Source organism: Eretmochelys imbricata, chromosome 11 (genome assembly GCF_965152235.1).
Source record: "Eretmochelys imbricata isolate rEreImb1 chromosome 11, rEreImb1.hap1, whole genome shotgun sequence".
In the NCBI taxonomy this organism is placed as follows: Eukaryota; Metazoa; Chordata; order Testudines; family Cheloniidae; genus Eretmochelys; species Eretmochelys imbricata.
Window position 1 is genome coordinate 67,640,526 of NC_135582.1, and position 23,106 is coordinate 67,663,631.

Sequence of the window (23,106 nt, forward strand, 5' to 3'; positions counted from 1 at the left end):
GTCTCTTTGTTATTGGGGCAGGAGTAATGAAGTGTTGTTATCCTGGTGATGTGAATCAAGGACAGTCGAACTGTACTTGACATTTTATGATGGAAGGACTCGCCCTCAACTTAGTAGCACTCGCTAGGCAAGGGACATGGGTTCCAAAGCCCAGTGAATTGAGGGGGGTGGGGATAGGTATGTGGACTTGGATGTTGCTTTCTGAGGGCTCTAAACAGCACTTTGACCCTGCCTCTCTCCACTGTGTAAAAATAGAGCTAATTTTGACTCCGTTAGGAGTCTTGGTAGGTGCTGCAGAGCTGAAATCACTGTTTCCTAGGTCTAAGCATTAGACGTACTTTGGGCTAGTGGTTCTGAGTGTGCCCTGCTAACAGCTGAAATTGCTGAGAGATGTATTAAGGGGTGGGGGCTGAAGACAAGTTGGTGAGTGGCTAACAGGATGGCTAGTGGAGAGGTTTGGATAGCGGAGAAGAGTGAATAGCAGGACGGCTGGTGGAGAGGTGCAGCTGGCGGTGAAGACTGTGGCATAACCCCATGGAGAGGTGTGGCAATTGGTCGTCAACCTGACCAGCGGAGCATGTAAAGATGCCCCCACCCATACCTCTCCCAACTTCCACCCAGGCTGGGAGGTAAACTCTGCAGATGTTTCAGAGTAACAGCCGTGTTAGTCTGTATTCGCAAAAAGAAAAGGAGTACTTGTGGCACCTTAGAGACTAACCAATTTATTTGAGCATGAGCTTTCGTGAGCTACAGCTCACTTCATCGGATGCATACCGTGGAAACTGCAGCAGACTTTGAACTTCTGAACTCTGGGGGCTGCACTGACCAAGGACAGAAACTGTGGGACGGGTGACTTTTGGGTTGCTGAACTTGCGACCCTGAGGGGAAAAGGACACTGCCAGACTTACTTGGCGGGTGGGTCTTTTGCTCATGGTTTGTGTTATGAATCCTGTTTGTGGTGTTTCCCCAAACTAATGCCGCATTGTTTCCCTACTTTATTAAAAGGCTTTTGCCACGCTCAGACTCTGTGCTTGTGAGAGGGGAAGTATTGCCTCTTAGAGGCGCCCGGAGGGTAGTATGTAATTGTCCCAGGTCACTGGGTGAGGGCTTGAGCCGGTTTTGCATTGTGTTATTGAAACGGAACCCCTAGATACTGAACCTGGCCCTTGTTGCTGCCAGTTCTGGTGGGCAGAAGGGTCACAAAGAATTTGTCAATTTGAATGACTTAGGAGCCATGCACAAAAAGTTGATGCTGTGATTCCTACTTATATTAATGAGATCCCTGCATCTAAAGCCCCATGCACCAGTTTGAAATTGTACCCCTCACTGTCCACTTATGTACTGCGATGAGACTGAGTATAAATGAATTTATTGGAACCATTCCAGAAAAAAACGGGAATGGCTGCTGTATATTAAGGAGACTGAGGGTGGCAGATGTCTCATTTCTATATAGGCGTAGTTTGGTGCTGTGTGGTATTGAATGTTAACACACTGACTTATTTTCTCAAGTCAAACAATAATGTTGCAAAACTCCACTCCACTGTCAGTAATTCTTTACTGCAATATTTTTGTTTCTGCCTTGCTGGCTACATGGTTTTGGAGGAGCCTGCAAACACATTGTTTGCACATTATTTGTTACATCCCGATATATTTAATAAACTAACGCCATGTACATAATACTGAACTAAATGGCTATAGGAAAGAAAAGTACTGTGTGTCACCTTCACACAATAGTCTGAACCTTGCATCTGTGCAGCTCGTTCACTAACTGAAACTCCACTTTACAGCTCTGAGCAGCTACTGTAGGTGATTTCATATGCACGGTTGCTATTTAAAGAAAGAGAGGGAGTTAATTCTCGTCTCAGATTTTCATATCCCAATTGCTTCCTGCAATGTAGAGGAAGCTGTTCTTGGACAGTTGCCCTTTATAAGATTGGGAACAGAGCTACATAGTCTATTTGTCATAGAAAAAATATATCATTAGCATGGTAATTGTAGAAGTGTGCAATGCAGAGTTTAAAGATTAATGTTGGCAAAATTTTTACTCCACATGGTGGGAAGACTAATGGGGCACATCTTATATTAGTTTAGTTTTACAAATAGTGGCACCAGTAGTAAAATTCATTTTAGACCCTTATTCTACTTAATTGCTAGTCCATTTATTTGGCTGGTGGATGTTCCTGTTCCTTTTTTTTTTCTTGGAAGAGATCTCTTCCTTAATTACATGAAAGAAACAATAATTGCATTTAAATTTAAGTAAAAGGAGCCTGAAAATTCTTCCAACTGAAAGAGATTAATGGTAATATTAATATTTTACATGACGTTAACTAACCTTTGTACATTCCTGGATATCTAATAACAAATTAAATTCCTATAGACCTGTGTTTGACATGATGGTGTGTATATTTTGAGGCATTCATAAATTAATATCATTTCTGTTGTTCACTTATGGGAACCAGCATTTTTTCTCTTAGTCCATTGGGTACCCGTTCAATGAAGATGATATTACACAGATATTAATTGTATAAAAAAAGTATTGGTCAGAAAATGCATACATCCTGTATTACAATCCAGGCTCATATTTTAGCATACTTAGGCGAGAACTCTTTTTACATAAATGTACAGGGGTCATTGGTAGTGCTAGAAAATATTTCTGTATGTTGGATTTAGAGTATCCTGGGATCATCCTGCATACTGTATGATTGCTCCATCTGGAAAATATCAAACTCTGGCACTACAGTACAATTTGCTGCAGAGTCCACAGGCTAGTCACCGGTTATATTCTAATGCCTTGCCATTACATCACCTAAGCATTCTCTAGAATATACGAGCACCTTATTGCAACAGTTATCATCCTGTCTGACCTCCTGTATAGCATAGGCCATAGAACTCCCCAAAAATAATTCCTAAAGCAGATCTTTGAGGAAAAAATCCAATCTTGATTTAAATATTATCAGTCTTAGAGAATCCACCAAGATCTTTGGTGAATTGTTCCAATGGTTCATTACTCTCACTGTTTCCAGTCTGAATTTGCCTAGCTTCAACTTCTAGCCATTGGATCATGTTATACGGAAGAGACCAATATTAAATATTTGTTCCACATGTAGGTTCTTACAGACTATAATCAAGTCACCTCTTAACCTTCTCTTTGTTTAGCTAAATAGATTGAGCTCCTTAAGTATATCACCATAAGGCATGTTTTCTAATGTTTTAGTCATTCTCATGGCTCTTCTCTGAACCTTCTCCAATTTATCAACATCCTTCATGAATTGTGGGCAACAGAACTGAACACAATATTCCAGCAGTTGTCACATCAGTGCCAAATACAAAGAGAAAATAACCTCTTATTATTGCTTCTTGAGATTTCCGTGTTTAAGGCATCCAAGGATCACATTCGCCCTTTTAGCCACAGAGTTGCACTGGGAGCTCATGTTCAGACCCCCACATCTTTTCCAGAGTCACTGATTCCCATGATAGAGTCCCCCACCCTTTAACATTCTTTGTCCCTAGATGTATACATAGAATCATAGAAGATTAGGGTTGGAAGAGACCTCAGGAGGTCATCTAGTCCAACCCCCTGCTCAAAGCAGGATCAACCCCAACTAAATCATCCCAGCCAGGGCTTTGTCAAGCCGGACCTTAAAAATCTCTAAGGATGGAGATTCCACCACCTCCCTAGGTAGCCCATTCCAGTGCTTCACAACCCTCCCAGTGAAATAGTTTTTTCCCTAATATCCAACCTAGACCTCCCCCACTGCAACTTGAGAACATTGCTTCTTGTTCTATCATCTGCCACCACTGAGAACAGCCTAGCTCCATCCTCTTTGGAACCCCCCCTTCAGGTAGTTGAAGGCTGCTACCAAGTTCCCCCCTCACTCTTCTCTTCTGAAGAGTAAATAAGCCCAGTTCCCTCAGCCTCTCCTCGTAAGTCATGTGCCCCAGCCCCGTAATCATTTCTGTTGCCCTCTGTTGGACTCTCTCCAATTTTTTCACAACCTTTTTGTACTGCGGGGGGCAAAACTGGTTGCAGTACTCCAGATGTGGCCTCACCAGTGCCGAATAGAGGGGAATAATCACTTCCCTCGATCTGCTGGAAATGGTTCTACTAATGCAGCTCAATATGCCATTAGCCTTCTTGGCAACAAGGGCACATTGTTGACTCATATCCAGCTTTTCTTCCACTGTAATCCCCAGGTCCTTTTCTGCAGAACAACCGCTTAGCTAGTCGGTCCCCAGCCTGTAGCAGTGCATGGGGTTCTTCTGTCCTAAGTGCAGAACTCTGCACTTGTCCTTGTTGAACCTCATCAGGTTCTTTTAACCCAATCCTCCAATTTGTCTAGGTCACTCTGGACCCTATCCCTACCTTCCAGCATATCTACCTCTCCCCCCCAGCATAGTGTCATCTGCAAACTTGCTGAGGGTGCAATCCGTCCCCTCATTGAGATCATTAATGAAGATGTTGAACAAAACTGGCCCCAGGACAGACTCATAGGGCACTCTGCTTGATACCGACTGCCAACTAGACATTGAACCGTTGATCCCTACCCGTTGAGCCTGATGATCTAGCCAGCTTTCTATCCACCTTACAGTCCATTCATCCAATCCATACTTTTTTAACTTGCTGGCAAGAATACTGTGGTATCTACCTTTAGCTGTATTAAAATGCATATTGTTTGCCTGTCTCCAGCTTACTAAGTGATCCAGATCACCTGTATCAGTGACCTGTCCTCTTCATTATCTACCATTATCCCAATTTTTGTATCATCTGCAAACTTTATCAGTGATAATTTTATGTTTTCTTCCAGGTCATTAATAAAAATGTTAAACAGTGTAGAGCCAAGAACCAATCCCTGCAGGACACCACTAGAAATGCACCCATTCAATGATGGTTCCCCTTTTCCGGTTACATTTTGAGACCTATCAGTTAGCCAGTTTTTAATCCATTTAATGTGTGCCAGGTTAATTTTATATTTTTCTAGGTTTTTAATCAAAACGTCATTCAGTACCAAGTCAAATGCCTTACAGAAGTCTAAGTATATTACATCAACACTATTACCTTTATCAATCAAATTTATAATCTTATCAAAAATATCAAGTTAGTTTGACAGGATCTATTTTCCATAAACAGGCATTGATTGGAATTAATTATATTACTCTCCTTTAATTCTTTATTTTCTTGCCTACGATCAATGTCAAACTGACAGACCTATAGTTGTCTGAGTCATCCCATTTACCCTTTTTAAATGTTGGCACAACATTAGCGTTCTTCCAGTCTTCTGGAACTTCCCAGGTGTTCTAAGACTTATTGAAAATCAACATTAATGGTCTAGCAAGCTCCTCTGCCAGCTCTTTTAACACCCTAGGGTGCAAGTTTCTCTGGACCTGCTGATTTAAAAAAGTCTAACTTAGTAGCTGCTGTTTAACATCCTCTTGAGGTGGAAAATAAAGTGTGTTATCTTATGATATGACTACATCATCTGTTTTCCCAAAGGCAGAACAGAAATATTTACTGAACACCTTCTGCCTTTTCTGCATTATTATTGGTAATTCTACTATTTCCATCTAGTAATGGATAAATAATGTTGTTAGGATTCTTTTTGTTTCTACTATACTTTAAACTCCTTTTTGTCCTTAATTCTGCTCGTCCTAGATTTCTCCTTGTGTCCCGTTGCTTTCCTTATCAATTTTCTGTAATTACTAGCTTCGGATTTATATTAATTACTATCGACTTCCTCTTTCTTCCATTTGTTTATGTAGGTGCCCTCACATCCCATCAGGCCAGTTTTTTTTTTTTTTTTGAACCAATACAGCTTTTTTCCTAGTTTGTGGGAGTGTGGCTTTTTGGACATCTAAGAAAGTGTTCTTAATCAATTCCTATTTATTGTTCACATTTTTCTGATTACATATTTTCTCCCTCCTAATCTGGCTCATAATTGTTTTCAGCTTTGTGAAATATGTTCTTTTAAAGTACCAAGTGTGTATCTATGCATGTGTGTATGTCTATCTAATCTATCTAGATCTATATATCTATCGATATATATATCCACTGGTCTGGACTTTATTCTGTTTGCACATTATAAATGTAATCAAGTCATGATCTCTTGTACCTAGGTTACCATTAATTTTTATTTCTTTGATCAGTTCCTCTTTATCTGTCAATACAAGGTCTAGTATAGGATTCCCCCCACGTTGCATGCAACACTTTTTGAGTTAGGAAATGGTCATCTACAATATTTATAAATTCCAAGCATATTTTAGTACTGGCAGCAAGAGATCTCCAAAATATGTTGCTCAAATTGAAATACCCCACAGTCATGCAATTTTTTTGGTACACATTATAGTGTGGCAAGGCACCTTCTTGGTCTCACCAGCCTCAGCTGTTTTTAGCCTTGGCGAGACGGGCTTGGGTAAAACAGTCCCTCTTGGCTGCACGGAGCAATCCGTTCCTTCTCTCCGCCAGTCTTTTGGGCTTGTTTTTTCTCTCTTATGGGAGGGAATGCAGCCTCCCCTCCTGGTGCGGCTCACTGTCTTGCTGCTCCTAACCTACTGGCAGTATGACTCCTTCTCTCCCTCTCTCTCTGAACAGGGGAGGGTTTAAAAAGGTCTCAGGTTGCCCTTAGTTGGAATCCCCTGATCCTAATTGACCTCAGGCAATTCCCTTCCAGCTGATCCTAATTGATCTCTGGTAACTGTTAGGGGGCTTATTCCTTCACCCACTTACTTCCCTGGTCCTTCTCGCATGAACAGAGAGCAACAATACCCGAAGTCCAAAGGTGCAAACAATTCGATGTTTATTGGGGTGAACTTCCAGCAAGAATGATTCCAGTTTCCTTCCTTAGTATCCTCCTTCCCAGCTCTGACACCACAGAGCCTTACACCTTTGTCCCTGTTCCCATTCCTACCCTTAGCCAAACATGATTCCAACTTCCTTACCCCCATTCCCTGTTCCCATTTCCCCCTTTAGCAAAACATGATTGCAATGTCCTTATCCCCATTCCCTGTTCCCATCTCCCACCCTCCCACACCCACTCACTTCCTCATTAACTACAGATTATATAGTAAAACTTGAGTTCTGCTTAGCTATACCTGAACCAATCATTTTCCTGAAATTTAACTAACCAATCCTAACATATTGTAACATGATTATGTAACCAATTATATCCCACCACCTTAATTAGTTTACACCCAGCAAAATTAATTATACAGCAGACAGGAACAATCACAGAACCAGAGAGATTATACAGACAAACAATAGCAAAGTGGGAACTATAATGACAAAACAATACAGAAGTGAGGATTTCACATCCCAGCTATTGATAAGTGAGTTCTTGCCAGACAGGATGCTATCAAACTAAGTTTCCTTTTACATTTTCTAGGCACTTCCCTTTCTCTGGAGGTGATAGGAACACAATCCTGTCCTGATAGTGCCTAACAGCCCAATAGCACCTTATTTCAATGTGACTAGTTTGGAATGTGAGGATGTGACTGTTCGCTTCCCAGCTTATGGCTGCCTCTGCTGCTTAGCCAAAGGCCTTAGCCTAAGAACAGGGCCTCAGACTGTCACAGTAAGAGAAGGCCCTTACACCAGCAGATAGTGATTTTGATTCTTTCTTTTATACCTCTATAATTAGCCAAGTGATAAGAATACACCTAAATTCTTAGAGTATAGGCCTTTACAGACAGGCCTGAATATCTATATCCTAACAGTAACCCTCTTCTCAGGTGAGCCTGACTGACCTGTAGTCACCCCTCCTCAGTTGGTAGGGAGGAGGGCCATTTAACCTTCTGGGACTGTTTTCTACCCACTCCTTGCAGCTGTCTGTCCTGAGTTTATCACAGTAAATAGATGCATAAGGAGCTGGTCATCCTGTTCCCTAGAGTGATTTGGTGGTCTAGAGCTGTCAAGGTTCCTCCCCCACTCTGAACTCTAGGGTACAGATGTGGGGACCTGCATGAAAACCTCCTAAGCTTACTTTCACCAGCTTAGGTTAAAACTTCCCCAAGGTACAAATTAATTTTATCCTTTGTCCCTGGATCTCCACTGCCACCACCAAACTAACTGGGTTTACTGGGAAACGTAGTTTGGACACGTCTTTCCCCCCAAAATCCTCCCAACCCTTGCACCCCACTTCCTGGGAAAGGTTTGGTAAAAATCCTCACCAATTTGCATAGGTGACCACAGACCCAAACCCTTGGATCTGAGAACAATGAAAAAGCATTCAGTTTTCTTACAAGACGACTTTTAATAGAAGTAAAGAAATCACCTCTGTAAAGTCAGGATGGTAAATACCTTACAGGGTAATTAGATTCAAAACATAGAAAATCCCTCTAGGCAAAACCTTAAGTTACAAAAAGGACACACAGACAAGAATAGTCATTCTATTCAGCACAGTTCTTTTCTCAGCCATTTAAAGAAATCATAATCTAACACATACCTAGCTAGATTACTTACTAAAAGTTCTAAGACTCCATTCCTGTTCTATCCCCGGCAAAAACAGCATACAGACAGATACAGACCCTTTGTTTTTCTCCCTCCTCCCAGCTTTTGAAAGTATCTTGTCTCCTCATTGGTCATTTTGGTCAGGTGCCAGCAAGGTTACCTTTAGCTTCTTAACCCTTTACAGGTGAGAGGATTTTTCGTCTGGCCAGGAGGGATTTTAAAGGGGTTTACCCTTCCCTTTATATTTATGACAAGAGCAGACAACAACTAATAGCCCATTTAGTGCTTTATCTGTTAGGACATTGATTCATAAGCATTCAAGACCATTTTCTTTTCACTTATCAGTGATTCAAACTGGTAATGCCATTTTTGACATAGACCACCACTCCCCCTTCCTTTTTGCTTACTCAGTCTTTCCTAAATAGGTTATAAGCATTGATTTTAACATCCCACTAGGTTTCAGTAATACCAACTGGATCAAATGTGTGCTCATAAATGAGCAATTCCAATTCCTCCTCTCTGTTAACCAGGCTCCTAGCATTGATGTATAGACAGTTAAAGAATTTCTTCTTTTCGTGTCCTTTGTTTCCTTGATTAATTTTCTTCTCAATATCTCAATTTTGTGCTGAGTACTCATATCTTCTCTCCTTTTACTCTCCCCTCTTTTTATTAGTTTAGTGCCTACCTGACTATTCTAGCCAGGCTGTCCCCACGAAGATTGGTCCCCCTTATACTGATGTGGAGGCCATCTAAACTATACAGCTCCCTCTTCCCAAAGAAGGTGGACCAATGTTCCACAAAATCAAAACCCTGACCCACTTACCTAGCTACCAGTTCACTTCCAGAATCTTCTGCCTTCTATTGTCCTTTGCTCATGGGACAGGAAGGATCTCAGAGAACATCACTTGGATATTCTTCTTCAGCACTCTTCCAAGTTCCCTGAAGTCATCTGCTATCTGTGAGATACCCCCAACACAGTGTCATTAGTGCCTATGTGAACCATCACCAATGGATCCTTTCACGTTGACTTCAAATGATCTAATCTTAGTGACATCTCATATCTTGGCTCTGGAAAAGCAGTACACCATCCTTTTGTCTGCCTGTCCCTTGCAGAATGTTCTTTTGATCCTTCTGAGTATTGAATCCCCAACAAGGACCATCTGTCTTCCTTGGACAGCTGGAGAATTCTTTGTAGACAAACTTGATTTTCTTATGGTTGGGCCAAGCTACCATCCACAGGCACAACCCATACATCTCTCCATTCCCTTGGACCAGCTTGATCTTGAGAGGATCTTGATCCTCAGTTTCCACCTGAGGACCAGATATCAACTGGAAAATTCTGCCCATCCTCATCTATTTCCAGCCTTGTAGGAGGCTGCCAGGACCCTCTCTCTGATGGTTATGAACAGCCAGGCCTCCTCTCTGATGTGCTCTCCCTGAGCAATTGGTGGCCAGTTACTTTCTTTCTTGAAGGCGGGTACTGATCTTAGGATCATGCGGACAACCTCTCCCCTCGTTCATAATCCTATAGCATCTCTGTGACTTCGACAGCAGTTGCTTGTATAGGAAAAGTAACATACATTAGGGAAGTATTTAGTGTATTCTTAGCTGTCTTTTAATGCAGTTTAGCACCTTGGAACAAGATGAGAGCCAGTGTGATGGGCCTCATCCAGTGCCCATTGAACTAAACAGGAGTCTTTTGGCTGACTTCAGTTGCCATTGGATCATGCCACTTTTGGCTCTCTAGCTCTCCACAGACCACCAGTGGTCTACAGAGCAATATTTAGGAAGCTGTTTTTGAATCTGTCCTTACTAGTTTAGTTATGGCATTTGTGTGGGATTTGAGATAGAAAGTGGTGAAGCTGAGGTGAAATTTGAGACTTTTCTATTACTTTCTTTTAAGAATTGAATATACAATAACAAACACATATCAAACCATAGGCCTTCCTCAGACAAAGTATAGACTGATTTTGAGATCATTTTAATCACCATGGTGACCTAGAGTCTTATAATAGTATGAAAGACAACTTATTTTTCCTTCTTTTCTGCTCAAGAAAGAGGCTTCTCAGTTGCTAAAATATATTGTAAAAGTACATATTCCTAACATGTTCATTAATGGGCACTGAGGAAAGCAGCGGTGGCCTTTCATGCAGATGCTTAGCCTTCATTACAGCTCAGTTTGAAGTGGAATAGAAAGCAGTTTGGAAGCAAGATAGACGTCAGCCCTTCAGGTAAATATTGTATAAAATTGCAGTTGTTGAAAATAAGTAATCTCTTTAGTCATATGTAGGATTTTACCCTTCCAGCACAGTATACAGAAACACTGTCTGGCAGGAATGTTACTTTCAGATGTTTACCGCAGCATCAAGTAGAATGGTACCCGAAGGCTTAGGAAGTCTTGTTGAAATTATGTGGTATTTTGAAACCAAGTTAATAGGCTGAGGTACAGGAGAAAACTTGTGATTCAGTGGTTAGTACTGTTGTGAGATTTTTAATCACAGTAAACATCAGGAAGCCTTTGATCTAAGAAGAGACATCTTTGATGGAGCTATGCCAGTGTGACCAGTAAAATGTCAGGGTTTTTAATTTTCCCCTCAAATTTTAAGTGAAAAAGTGACATGTTCTTTTATCTCAAAAAAGAGCATGTTAATTACAAAAAATAGCTTACCATCAAGTTTTTAGGGTATGGGATTTGAACTCAAAGAAAATGTGTATATAATTAAGCGCTTTAAATTACATCAGGCGCCAGGATTATACACTGTACTTAGGGTTGCCAACTTTCTAATCGCATGAAACCGAACACCCCTGCCCCTTCCCCAAGGCCACGCCCTTGACCCTCTTCTCTGAGGTCCTACCCCCGACTGGTGCTTTCCCCCCTCCCTCCATTGCTCGTTCTCCTGAACCCTCATTCACTTTCACAAGGCTGGGGCAAGAGGTTGGGGTGCGGCAGGGGGTGAGGGCTCCAGCTAGGGTTATGGGCTGCAGGGTGGGGTCAGAAATGAGGCGTTCAGGGTGAAGGAGGGGGCTCCAGGCTGGGGTAGGGGGTTAGGATGCAAGAGGAAGTGTGGGTGTGGGCTCTGGGAGGGGGCTCAGAGCAGGGGCAGGGGGTTGGGGTGTGGGAGGGGGTGTGAGGTGCAGGCTCCAGGATGGCGTTTGGGTGCAGGAAGGGATTTTGATGTCGGACAGGGGGTTGGGGTGTGGGAGGGGGTGTGGGGTATGGGCTCCGGCCAGGCAGCGCTTACCTCAGGTGGCTCCCTGTTGGTGGTGCAGCGGGGCTAAGGGAGGCTCCCTGCCTGCCCTAGCTCTGTGCGGATCCCAGGATCGGCCAACATGTCTGGCTCTTAGGCACAGGGACCAGGTGGTTCGGTGCACTGCCGGTGCTTGCAGGCACCGCCTACGCAGCTCCCATTAGCCCCCAGCTCCCAGCCAATGGGAGCTGTGGAGCTGACACTAGGGGTGGGGCCAATTCGCTGAGCCTCCCTGGCCACCTGCCCTTGTGCCCAGGAACTGGACGTGCCAGCCATTTCTAGGAGCTCTGTGGAGCCAGGGCAGGCAGGGAGCCCATCTTAGACCCGCTGTGCCGCCAGCCAGACTTTTAACAGCCCAGTCAGCGGTGCTGACAGGAGCAGCCAGGGTCCCTTTTTGACCAGGTGGTCCGGTCAAAAACGAGATGCCTGGCAACTCTAACTGTACTGAGTTTGAGCTACAGTTGAAATCCAACTTCCATTCTAGTTCCCTGTCCTTTTCAGTTGCTCAGAACTTACTCAGACAAACTCCTTTTAGGCTGATGTTTTCCATATTCGGTCATAGCCTGATGGTGAATATTTGACCGAAAGCAGTTCAGCTGTTTTAAAATTATTGGAGTGTAAAAATAAGTCACTACTTTCCTCATATGTTCTGATTAGAAATTTTGTAATAGCTGAACTAGAAACTTCAGACTCAGTTTGTTGGAATCTGTAGATTTTAATGACCCTTAAAAAAGAAGTGTTAAGAAAATTGTTTCAGTAGTTTTAAAATTAGAGGCTAAAATTCTGGCCCCCGTGAAGTCCATAGTAAAACTCCCATGCATTATAAGGATTTGTAGACTCCATAAACAAAAGGAATTTCTCTAAGGATGTTAATAAAGTCAGTTAAGGCTACTGTTAGAGATGCTGGGTCCAGGAGCATGTAGAGATTATGAGCCCAGCAAGAGATATAGCCATTGATCTGGGAAGCCTTTAGCGTAGGGCTAGGATGAAGGAACTAACAAGCTCTCTTGGCAATGTCAGAAGGGTTGATAGTAAACTCTACAGAGTGCTGGAGGTTTGGGGATTTTTGCATTTAACTTCCCTATAAAAAAACAAAAACAAAACAAATAAAGAAAACACCCTCAAACCAATCCCCAAATAAAAATGCAAAGAACCAAACCAATAAACAAAATTACCTATTGAAACGTTAAAGTTGAAATGTCAAGCACATGAAAGTCAGGAAATTCAGACATTAAAGTTTATCCATATAGTGTCCATATTGCTTGTGTGGAGAATTTTCAGTTCCTGATGTCCCTGCCGAACGTAAATGTTAAGATATAATTGTCTGCTGTTAACACATACCTCAAAAAATAGGATATGAAAGTTGACTGAGTTAAAGTAGTGAAAACAGCTTTAACTTCTGTAATTTCCAAACTTTTGACTGTTTGATATTTAATCCTTAAGATTGCATTTATGCTATTTTAATTTTTATATATTTAAAAATATATATTCATCTTCAAGGAGTGTCCCTCTGGGTGCTCCACTTTAGGTGAATCTGCGTCCCTGCACCTGTGATCGGAGAATTTAAGTAGCAGTGCCTGGTTGGGTTGCACATGCACTGTCCCTATCTCATGCTCCCTTTGGCATTTACATAGCGCTATGTGACCAACGGCTTCCCCACCCCCAGTTTCTTTACCATCCCTTGGCTTGAGACAAAGCAATAGGCAGCACTTCTGAGTTTTATCGTTAGTCTATCTTTAGAGTACTGGTTTTAGAACCCAGTTATTTAGTTAGTTAATACTTAACTACCCTATCTCTTCCCCATTTTTAAAAATAAAATAATTTTTTTTGTCCCTTCCATTAGAAATTTAACAATCAGTTATAAGTATACCCTTTAGTGTAGTATAGTTACCATCCCTCATGGGAGAAACCCTATTCTAAGAGGCATGCCTGGCTCCCTGGGTTTTAAATGTTGCCTTACTAGTTATCAGTCCCAGTTTCTGACAGACATTCGCATTGCGTCCAATGCCTCGGCGAGACACGCATCCCATTAAAGAGCTCCCACTGCCATAATCTGAAGGCTCGCTCCAGGAATGCGAGGAACCTACAGCTAAAACTCCTCTTGATGAAGTCTCTGCATCTGGCATCTGATCCGGGGTGACGGACCCCTCCTGAGCACTGGTCTCCAAGGGTGGCATCTGACAGAGGTTCCCCTCCACCCTCTCAGAGGAAGGAGCACTCTTCCACAAAGGCAGCAAAAAACAGGCTCCAATCTCCTCTCCTCAGGAACTGTCAAGAAGAAGCGTTCCCCGACCCATCAGTTCCCATCAGTACAGATGCCACAGAGACCATCTACCTCTGAGGCGGTGGTATCATCCGGTACTGTGGGTACCAGGCAAGCCAAAACCCCTAAGCAGGCAGGCTCAGACAAAGGCATAAAATGGAAACCCTGCCTTGGTACCACCAAAACTACTTAAACATGCGGCGCCGAGCAACTGGGCAGCACTACAGTCTGTGACACCACCTCCTGCCTCCACAGTGCAAAGCGCACAACCCTTGATACCGACAACTGCGGTAAAGCCATCAGTACCGCTGACAACATCCACCTCTGTACCAATGCTCCCAGTAGCCCAGCAATTTCACCGGTATAAAGACCTTCTAGTCTCATCAGCACCTTGGTACCATTACTCCTGCGTGCTCAGTACCACGTCAACTTGCAACACCACCCAGATCAGCTCCTCCTTTATCCAGCACAGAGGATAATGGTGATGAAGGGGAAATCTATTCCTCCTGTCATTCCTCGCCTATCCAGACAGCCACTATACCAGGTCCACTACACCAACATGAGTACCGCCCCAGACCTGAAACTCATGGATGGTACAGAAACTATTGATGCCACCACCAATGCCATTCCCACCACGGTGGCCCTACTGGGACCCATGGACAGTGTACTATCAACACTACCCTAAGCCTCCCAGTCCACATAGAGAGAGGTTGAGACATTCTCCATCACCTTCAGTAACTGGACCCTCTGAGCCCCAAAAAGAGGCAATTGAGGAACTGGAAGAGACTTCAGACCAGGAAGTCACCCAAGCTGCCAATTTTTCATCCTGCTGTCCAGATGAACCCATCATTTCATCACCAGCCATGACGGGATGACTTTAAACGATTCCAAAAATCACGTAAAAGGATTGCAGACTCATTGAAGATGCCGCTGGATGAAGTTGTGGTATGCCAAAATAAGTTTTTGGATATCCTCCAGACTTTGATCCCTTCCAAGATTTCCCTCCCAGTAACTGAGGCTGTCGTGGCCTCAGCCAAGACCATCTGGAAGACCCCGGCAACAATTCCATCCTACTGCAGAAGAGCAGATAAAAAATACTACGTGCCTTCCAAGGGAACAGAATTTTATTTTCACAGCCTATGCCAAACTCTCTGGTGGCAGAGGCCATGAAGAGTGGGGCATATAACAGAACTGCAGATCTACCCTATTAATGATCTGGAGGATGGCATGGATTGCACCCTCAGCAAGTTTGCAGATGACATTAAACTGGAAGGAGTGGTAGATACGCTGGAGGGTAGGGATAGGATACAGAGGGACCTAGACAAATTAGAGGATTTGATGAGGTTCAACAAGGAAAAGAAAAGAAATCTGATGAGGTTCAACAAGGACAAATGCAGAGTCCTGGACTTAGGATGGAAGAATTCCATGCACTGCTACAGACTACGGACCGACTGGCTAGACAGCAGTTCTGCAGAATAGGACCTAGGGGTTACAGTGGACGAGAAGCTGGATATGAGTCAACAGCGTGCTCTTGTTGCCAAGAAGGCCAATGGCATTTTGGGATGTATAAGTAGGGGCATTCCCAGCAGATCGGGGGACGTGATTGTTCCCCTCTATTCGACACTGGTGAGGCCTCATCTGGAGTACTGTTTCCAGTTTTGGGCCTGTCAAGGTTCCTCCCCCACTCTGAACTCTAGGGTACAGATGTGGGGGACCTGCATGAAAACCTCCTAAGCTTACTTTCACCAGTTTAGGTTAAAACTTCCCCAAGGTACAAATTAATTTTATCCTTTGTCCCTGGATCTCCACTGCCACCACCAAACTCTAACTGAGTTTACTGGGAAACGTAGTTTGGACACGTCTTTCCCCCCAGAATCCTCCCAACGCTTGCACCTCACTTCCTGGGGAAAGTTTGTTAAAAATCCTCACCAATTTGCATAGGTGACCACAGACCCAAACCCTTGGATCTGAGAACAATGAAAAAGCATTCAGTTTTCTTACAAGACACTTTTAATAGAAGTAAAGAAATCACCTCTGTAAAATCAGGATGGTAGATACCTTACAGGGTAATTAGATTCAAAACATAGAAAATCCCTCTAGGCAAAACCTTAAGTTACAAAAAGGACACACAGACAGGAATAGTCATTCTATTCAGCACAGTTCTTCTCAGCCATTTAAAGAAATCATAATCTAACACATACCTAGCTAGATTACTTACTAAAGTTCTAAGACTCCATTCCTGGTCTGTCCCCGGCAAAAGCAGCATACAGACAGACACAGACCCTTTGTTTCTCTCCCTCCTCCCAGCTTTTGAAAGTATCTTGTCTCCTCATTGGTCATTTTGGTCAGGTGCCAACGAGGTTACCTTTAGCTTCTTAACCCTTTACAGATGAGAGGATTTTTCCTCTGGCCAGGAGGGATTTTAAAGGGGTTTACCCTTCCCTAAATATTTATGACACACCCCCCAAATCTCAGCTAGGGTGAAACACTGGCTGGGATTTCTTCCTGGAGCTCTAGGAAAAACAGAGTTAATAAGACACATGCATCTCTAAATATACTACCAAGTACATAAAGACTAACAATATTTTCCACATCTCAAGGATGATTTTAACCAGTTGATTCTGGGAAACTTTCACGGGAGAGTGCATCAGCCACTTTGTTAGAAGCTCCTGAGATGTGTTGGATGTCGAAATCAAAATCTTGGAGAGCTAAACTCCACCGAATAAGTTTTTTGTTATTTCTCATGGTGGTATGAAGCCACTGTAGTGCAGCATGGTCGGTTTGCCGGTGGAAACGCCGTCCCCAAACATATGGGCATAGCTTTTCCAGGGCGTAGACAATGGCGTAACATTCTTTTTCACTGACTGACCAGTTGCTTTCCCTCTCAGACAGATTTTTGCCTAAAAACACTACAGGGTGAAATTCTTGATCAGGTCCTTTCTGCATTAAAAGTGCTCCCACACCACGCTCGGACGCATTTGTGGTTACTAGGAATGGTTTGTCAAAGTCTGGGGCCCTTAGTACAGGGTCAGACATGAGTGTCGCTTTAAGCTTGTTAAAGGCCTTCTGACACTTTTCGGTCCACTGAACGGTATTTGGCTGTTTCTTTTTGGTTAGGTCTGTCAGTGGGGCGGCGATTTGGCTGTATTGCGGTACAAATCGTCTGTAATAACCGGCCAAGCCTAAGAAGGATTGAACCTGTTTCTTTGACTTTGGGACAGGCCACTTTTGGATAGCATCCACTTTGGCCTGTAGAGGGCTGATAGTTCCTTGACACACCTGGTGTCCAAGGTAAGTCACTCTGTTTAGGCCTATTTGACACTTCTTAGCCTTAACAGTTAGTCCTGCCTCCCTTATGCGCTCAAGGACTTTTTGTAGATGTTCCAGGTGTTATGCCCAGGAATCCGAAAATATGGCCACATCGTCAAGGTAGACGACTGCATATTCTCCTAATCCCGCTAGGAGACCATCTACAAGTCTTTGGAAGGTGGCGGGTGCATTTCGCAGCCCGAAAGGGAGTACATTAAATTCATACAGCTCGAGATGTGTAGTGAAGGCTGACCTTTCCTTGGCAGATTCATCTAGCGGTACCTGCCAGTACCCCTTGGTTAAGTCCAAGGTAGAGATGAACTGGGCCCGTCCCAGTTTCTCTAATAGTTCATCTGTGCGGGGCATTGGATAGTTGTCTGGGCGAGTTACAGCATTTAGCTTACGGTAGTCCATGCAAAAACGTATCTCCCCATCTGGTTTGGGAACTAGAACCACTGGAGATGCCCATGCACTTCCAGAGGGGCGGATTACACCCATCTGTAACATATCCTGGATCTCCCAGTCTATAGCAGTTTTAGCTTGAGGAGACACACAGTAAGGTTGGACTTTAATTGGGCGAGCATTACCAGTGTCAATGGAGTGGTATGCCCGTTCAGTCAGTCCTGGGGTGGCTGAGAACGCTGGCGCGTAGCTAGTGCACAGCTCCTTGATCTGCTGTCGCTGCATACGCCCAAGGGTCATGGAGAGGTTCACCTCTTCCACACCACAAGCACTTTTCCCTTCGTAGTAGACACCTTCAGGCCACTCAGCGTCATCTCCTCCCTGGGCTGTAAACTGACAAACCTTTAATTCTCTGGAATAAAAGGGCTTTAGAGAATTAATATGGTACACCTTAGGCTTTCGGTTGGAGGTGGGGAATGCTGTGAGATAATTAACAGCTCCCAGGTGCTCCTGGACCGTGAATGGCCCTTCCCACGATGCTTCCATGTTATGGGCCTGGAGCGCCTTTAAGACCATGACCTGGTCCCCTACTTTGAAGGAACGCTCTCTGGCATGTTTATCATACCAGGCTTTTTGCTCTTTTTGAGCATCCTGTAAGTTTTCTTTAGCAAGGGCTAAAGAGGTTCGGAGGGTGTTTTGTAGGTTGGTTACAAAGTCCAGAATGTTAGTTCCTGGAGAAGGTGTAAATCCCTCCCATTGCTGCTTCACCAACTTTAATGGCCCCTTAACCTCACAGCCATATACAAGTTCAAATGGGGAAAACCCTAAACTGGGGTGTGGTACAGCAACTGCTGCAACACTAGGTCCCAATCATTGGAGTGCTCATTTACAAATTTACGTATCATGGCCCCCAAAGTTCCATTAAACTTCTCTACCATGCCATTTGTTTGATGGTGGTAAGGAGTGGCAACCAAGTGATTAGCCCATGAGCTTCCCAAAGGTTTTCCATAGTTCCTGACAGAAAATTAGTCCCTGCATCTGTGAGGATGTCGGAGGGCCAACCTACCCTGGCAAAAATGTCTGCTAGTGCCTGGCACACACTTTTAGCCCTGGTGTTGCTTAGAGCTACTGCTTCCGGCCATCGGGTGGCAAAATCCATGAAAGTCAGTATGTACTGCTTTCCTCTGGGTGTCTTTTTCGGAAAAGACCCAGAATATCCACAGCTACTCGCTGAAATGGAACTTCAATGATGGGGAGTGGCTGGAGAGGGGCTTTGACCTGGTCTTGGGGTTTTCCCACTCTTTGGCATACTTCACAAGACCGGACATAGGTAGAAACATCCTTGCCCATTCCCTCCCAGTGGAAAGACCCCCCCCCCAAACGGTCTTTGGTCCTGTTCACCCCAGCATGGCCACTAGAGTGATCGTGGGCTAAGCTCAAGAGCTTGGCCCGGTATTTAGTTGGAACTACCAACTGTCTCTGAGGATGCCAGTCTTCCTGGTGTCCACCAGAAAGAGTTTCCTTGTATAAAAGTCCTCTTTCTACAACAAACCTGGATTGATTAGAAGAGCTGAGCGGCGGGGGGTTGCTCCGTGCCACCATCCAAGCTCTCTGGAGGCTTTCATCTGCTTCCTGTTTGGTCTGGAACTATTCCCTTGATGCTGGAGACATCAGTTCCTCATTGGATTGTGGACCTATGCTTGGTCCCTCTGGAAGCGATGTAGGGGATGGGGCTGTTTCCGTTAACTGTGAACCGCTCTCCGCTGGGACACTATGTTGGGGTTCAGGCTCTGGCTGAGCCTCTTGTGTAGGGTTATGGGCTGCTGCTGGTTCAGGTTCTGTGGGGCCCTCTGGTGTTGAGGTTGCAAGTACTGGATTCAGTGCTGGCAATGGGTCTGGTGTTGGTTGTTCGGCTGGTTCCAGTTCTGGGACTGGTTCCGTCTGGGTCTCTGGGACTGAATCCACTACTGCTGTTGCAGACATTGGCCTGGGGTCCGGGTCCATCACCTCTGACCGGGTCCTGATAGAAGTTTCCGGAACAGAGCTAGGCCTCACGGCTTGTTTAGCCTGGCTGCGGGTGACCATTCCCACCCTCTTGGCCCGCTTCACATGATTGGCCAAGTCTTCCCCCAACAGCATGGGGATGGGATAATCATCATAGACTGCAAAAGTCCACGTTCCTGACCAGCCCTGGTACTGGACAGGCAACTTGGCTGTAGGCAAATCGAAAGAGTTGGACTTGAAGGGTTGAATCGTCACTGGAATCTCTGGGTTGATTAAATTGGGGTCCACTAAGGAAGCATGAATAGCTGACACTTGTGCTCTGGTGTCCCTCCACGCGGTGACCTTCTTCCCGCCCACACTCACAGTTTCCCTCCGCTCCAAGGGTATCTGGGAGGTATCTGGGCCTGCGAACCTCTGGTGTGATTCCGGTGCAATGAACTGTAATCTGTTGGGGTTCTTGGGGCAGTTGGCCTTTACATGCCCCAGCTCGTTACATTTAAAACATCGTCCAGCTGACGGGTCACTGGGGCGAGGTGGGTTGCTGGAGAACGGGGTGGTGGGATGATAAGGGGTCTGGAGGGTTCTTTGGGAGGTAGGTGGGGCCTTGGGTGGCCCCTGGTAATAGGGTATGGTCTGGGGTTGTCCCTTCTGGTCTCCGCTCCAACTGCGACCAGTTTTCTTCTTCTCTGCCACCTCCACCCATCTGGCTCCAATCTCTCCTGCCTCGATTACAGTTTTGGGCTTCCCATCTAGGATGTATCTTTCTATTTCCTCAGGAACACCCTCTAAGAATTGTTCCATTTGCATTAGGAAGGGCAGATTTATTGGAGATTCAACACTGGCTCCTGATATCCAGGCATCCCAATGTTTCACAATGTGGTAGGCATGTCGGGTAAATGACACGTCTGGTTTCCACCTTAGGGCTCTGAACCTCCGACGAGACTGCTCGGGTGTTATCCCCATTCTGACTCTTGCCTTGGATTTAAACAGTTCATACTTGTTCATGTGTTCTTTAGGCATTTCAGCCGCCACCTCAGCTAAGGGTCCACTGAGCTGCGGCCTCAGCTCTACCATGTATTGGTCGGTAGAGATGCTGTACCCAGGGCAGGCCCTTTTGAAGTTTTCTAAGAAGGCCTCAGTATCATCACCTGCCTTGTAGGTGCGGAACTTTCCTGGGATGGGAAGTGGTACCTGGAGAAGGATTGCTAGGGTTTGTTGGTATATTCTGCTGAGCCTTTACCTTCTCCATCTCCAGTTCATGCTTCCTCTCTTTTTCCTTCTCCTCCTCCACATGCTTCTTCTCTTTTTCCTTCTCCTCTTCCACATGCTTCCTTGCCTCCATTTACCTCTTGTGGGCAGCCTCCTGTACCTCCTTCTCCAGCCGCAGGAGTTCTATCTGTCTTTCATGTTCCTTTTGTTTTTCCTCAGCCTGAAATCTGGCTAATTCCAGCTCTTGTTGAGCCATGGATCCTGTCATCCTAACCTCTCTGTTTTTAACTAACTTTACACCCGAGGTTTATAAATAAAACAAAAAAAACTTGGCTGTAAAATTTTGCTGTGCTGGAATAGGGTACCTATTCTCTGATAGTGATTGTCAGCCTACAGAAAAAGACAATTCCCTTTGTCTCTGCTCTGGCCCCAAATCAAAGCAAAAAACCTCCAACTACTTGGAAACCTGCTTACCAGCAGCCCAAAGGAAAGAAATTCCTTTTCAAACATGTGCTCCTTATAAAACAAACAAAAAAAAATCAAAATCCTAAAAAAAAACAACTCTTGCCACTTTTGTCTCCAGGCAAATGGGTAGAACACCCCCCTCCCCCTCCCCCCCCCCCGTTTACTTTTAGGGAAAAAAAAACAACTCTGGTTTGGAAGACTGTGAATTTCCCTGCAGGTGTTAAGTACCCTGTCTCCAGGTAAAGAAAACCTGCAATTCACAAAGATAATCCCCTTTTGTCTCTGCTCTGGCCCCAAAGCAGAGAAAAAACTAGCTGCTTTCAGTTGGACCTCCTTTCCAGCAGCCCCAAAGGAAAAAAATTTTTTTTTCCTTTTTAAAATCTGTATTTCTAGTTCAAAATATCTCAAATTGATCTCAAAATGATTTCAGGTTAATCCCACCACTCTGCCACCATGTCAAGGTTCCTCCCCCACTCTGAACTCTAGGGTACAAATGTGGGGACCTACATGAAAACCTCCTAAACTTACTTTCACCAGCTTAGGTTAAAACTTCCCCAAGGTACAAATTAATTTTATCCTTTGTCCCTGGATCTCCACTGCCACCACCAAACTCTAACTGGGTTTACTGGGAAACGTAGTTTGGACACGTCTTTCCCCCCAAAATCCTCCCAACCCTTGCACCCCACTTCCTGGGAAAGGTTTGGTAAAAATCCTCACCAATTTGCATAGGTGACCACAGACCCAAACCCTTGGATCTGAGAACAATGAAAAAGCATTCAGTTTTCTTACAAGACGACTTTTAATAGAAGTAAAGAAATCACCTCTGTAAAGTCAGGATGGTAAATACCTTACAGCGTAATTAGATTCAAAACATAGAAAATCCCTCTAGGCAAAACCTTAAGTTACAAAAAGGACACACAGACAGGAATAGTCATTCTATTCAGCACAGTTCTTTTCTCAGCCATTTAAAGAAATCATAATCTAACACATACCTAGCTAGATTACTTACTAAAGTTCTAAGACTGCATTCCTGGTCTATCCCCGGCAAAAGCAGCATACCGACAGACACAGACCCTTTGTTTCTCTCCCTCCTCCCAGCTTTTGAAAGTATCTTGTCTCCTCATTGGTCATTTTGGTCAGGTGCCAGCAAGATTACCTTTAGCTTCTTAACCCTTTACAGGTGAGAGGATTTTTCCTCTGGCCAGGAGGGATTTTAAAGGGGTTTATCCTTCCCTTTATATTTATGACAGGGCCCATAATACTAGAAGGATGTGGAAAAATTGGAAAGAGTCCAGCGGAGGGCAACAAAAATGATTATGGGGCTGGAGGAGAGGATATATTCTGAACAGAGTGGCATGAGTCTGGCATGAGTAGTTTAGGTAACTTTGGTCTATTCGATTCTGACTGTGTGGAAATGGGGGATATTTGAAGAAGGATATATACAGATGGTTTCTAACATTTTTGTGTTGAATTATCTCTTTTTTTCAAATTGTATTCCAGGAGTGCTTTATAGTAAGTATATAGACATAATAGTACATAGCAGAGTTCTTAATTTGGCAAAATCCTTATGTGGGACAAAACGTCCAATAAAATGGAAGAGGAATCTTGAATTAAAGTGTAATTAACTCTGATAAATAAAATTTCCTATGTCCTTAGAATATCAGATTTGGAAGGGATATCAGGAGGTCATCTAGTCCAACCCCCTGCTCAAAGCAGGACCAATCCCCAATTTTTTTTTTTGGTCCTAGATCCCTAAATGGCCCCCT

The 23,106-nt window shown here is 44.2% G+C and overlaps 1 protein-coding gene across 1 annotated transcript in view; it reads left to right on the plus strand.

The window, feature by feature from the left end:
* The window catches only part of SPAG16 (sperm associated antigen 16), a 724,599-nt gene that overhangs the window by 353,489 nt on the left and 348,004 nt on the right, over positions 1–23,106 (plus strand).